Genomic DNA, 3149 nt, shown 5'->3' with positions numbered 1-3149 from the left:
AATTTCTTTTTTTTTTTTTTTTTTTTTTTTTTTTTTTTTTAACTAAACCCTGTGTTTCAAAAACCCTAAGTGGAACCACAACTGTGGTGCTGCTTTTCAAATCAAAAGGACAGTACAGATTTCACAGGATATGGCTCCCAGCCAGTTGTTTAATGCTTGTAGGTCAATATACAACCAACTCAGCTTCTGCTGCCTAATTGACAAACCACGTATCAGGCACAGGAAGGTTAACAACTGAGCTTTCTTTCACCTAAGATCCTCTGTTCAGTCTCTGGGCCCTCAGCCCCCTTTTATTTTATCATTCACAAATATCTACTGTGAGCTCCCTCCAGGCACAACAGACGACCTGCATACCTGGAAAAAAGGAGAGCCCTGGTAAAGCAGTGAGTGTCTGGTCACTCAGGAGCCAGCCTAGCTGTTCATCATGCTCCTCCATTCAGTCTGCCAAAGAGGTTTAGACCCACTGCTCCCAGTGTAAATTATTTGTGCATGAATGAACCAGGAAGAATTTCCTCCAAAATATTTTTGATTAATGGAGCTGTGACACCAAATGTCAATGTATCACCAAGCAGCCTTGATATAACCCAGTTCCCTACTCCAGCCTGTTTGTCAATTGTCAGTGTTTTAAGGTATCTCTTTGCAAAAACAAATGTTAAAAGTCTTTTCACAAAAATGTTTCCCAAAACACCAAAGAGGAAGCCTTCCTTTTATTGTAGGTTTTTATTCCTTGCCTGTTTAAAGGAAAAAAAACAAACTACTGTAAGGCATTTTTCTGGAGGGGGACACCTGAGAAGAGCAGAGAACACAGATATCTACCAAGACCCCATGCTCACTGCTGCTCAGGAAAATCACCTGATTGTATGACTCCCTCAGTTCCTCCACATCATGGCAGTCACATGTAAATCCACGGAAAAACATCAGGCCTCAGCCAACACTGCAGTAATTTAGGACAATGGGATATGCCTCAGACTAGACACATCAGCAATAACAGGGCATGAGAAGCTACTAATATTATTCCACTCAGTATTCTTGGGCAGATTCCTGGGGACACTGCTCCTACTACATCATCACAGGAATACCTCGTACTTCACCCTGACAAAGCTGCAGTGAAGTCCAGCAACACAAGCACAGAGATTTCAGCTCTGTCTTTGGCCATAAGACACCCTGTGGTGACATAAAACATCTCTGTGTACTGATCCCAGTTACACTGAATGGATAACTGAAGAGAAATCACCTGGCGAAGGCAAGCAGCTACTTCTGAGTACAACAGGCATCCAGTCCATGCAGAGGTAGTCCCCCAGGGTTGAGTGCTGACTGAAAGGCTAAACCCTTATATTTATCCATGAGTGTGATGTGCACCTCAGGTGGAGACACAGAGTAGATCCATTAGCAGCACACACAGCTGCTTCCACCTGCTTTTTGTTCTGCTGTTGTTCTACCAGTTGTTGCTTTCAGTATTTTCAGGTGTTTCTGACCTTCATTGTGTTTGATGGTGCTAAGCCAAGTGTAAGGACTGTGCCCATCCAACAGTGTCAAAGTGACAGACTGACCTTTCCCATGTAGCTCCCTCAGAGGACACGGCTAATTTTGCAGGGATGCAGAGTCTGGGTCTGTGGTTCTATTAATCTGAGTGAAATAACTTTCCCTGTGTTGTTTCTGAAAAGAAGATCCCTCTTAGGCTTCCTTTCTGCCTACTACTGTTGGTACTACTGATGGAAAAGACCAGAATGGCTCTGTCTCATCCTTCCACTCCCCTCTTTCAGGCAAACCCATCCTTTTGTTATCTTCAAAGGCTCCTGAAGAATCTTCTGAGGATATCACCTTTCAGGACAGACCTCCTCATCTGGCCAGTACAGGTGTGAACGTGTAGCAAAGCAACAGCAGTAAATCAGCACATGCAAACAAAGGCAAAAGCAGATACAATACTGCAAAATCAGCCCAAACAAATAAATTCTGCTGTTCAAATACTTGCTGAGAACTCGCAACATGCAGAACACCACAGACAGACAACACAAACTGGGCTCTGTGTCTAAGCTTTTCCTTTACCTCAAAAGACAAACCCTCACCTGCTTGAGGACCTCTCTGCCTCCCCCACAATTCCCAGTTTTTCTCCAATACACAGAACAGTATCTTTAACCTGGTCAGCACAGTACAAAGGGCCCAGGTACAGGAGTTCTAACTTCCATCACAATGATTTCTGGCAGGAAAATTACTTCAGCTTTGGCAACACATATGTACCTTCAAAGATTTGAGGGCCAGTTGCTGTTTCTGCATGTTTGTTTCTCTCCCTTATGTGACATTGAGAAATGCAATTCCTCCTGTAAAGAGGGGAAAATTCCAGTATCCATCATTTTGAAGGATTGCAGTCAGTGCCATTAACTTGTGAATGCAGCTCTAGTCTAAATTACATTTTCTCTTAGGGCACACTCTGAAAGTGAAACTGAGCATGAGGCTTGAAACTAAACTGGATTGGGAACAGAAAGCTTGGGAACCTTGCCCCTTTCCATAAAGTTGCTGGAGCCATTTTACTTCACAACAGCACTGGATAATATATTTCCATTGGTCTGGAAGACAAAGCTCAATTTGTTTGAGTATCTTGAAGAAACGGAATTGTTACAATTCACAAAGTGAAGTAAGAAGTTCTTTTGAATTTGACGTTCAAAAGCCAGCTTTAACCTCCCTTAGTGTAACTTTTCAGGTCTTCATGTACTTTTGAGAAATTTCATTTGCATAAGGCTGTGCTGCTTTTCTTCAGAATTAATCAGGTAGAACTGTCACATCTATTTCTGCACACATGCAGGACTTAATATTTTTTTTCCATCCTTGACATTTTTCACAGAACTGAGATTAAAAAAATTACAGTTTCATTTTCAAAATAAACTGCAGACAAGATTTTCAGAAGTGCCTCTGCATTTCTGCTCCCACTGAAATCAACATTCAAAACCTCAATTTCCCTTTCCTGTAATTACAAGCAAACCCATAAAAATGTAAGCTGATGCACTGTTATCTTCTCTAGCCTGTAGACAGCTTGAAACAATGTCTGAGGGATGTGACCTCCTGTCTCTCATCCTGGAGGAGTGAATCTGAAACCAGAAGTTGACAGTCTGTGTCAGCATTGTTAACGCTTCCCCAGCTGAGGATGTCAGCAG

The sequence above is a fragment of the Geospiza fortis genome, unplaced genomic scaffold, assembly GCF_000277835.1.
Source record: "Geospiza fortis unplaced genomic scaffold, GeoFor_1.0 scaffold275, whole genome shotgun sequence".
Taxonomy (NCBI): domain Eukaryota; kingdom Metazoa; phylum Chordata; class Aves; order Passeriformes; family Thraupidae; genus Geospiza; species Geospiza fortis.
Note: the sequence above shows the minus strand (reverse complement) of the source record.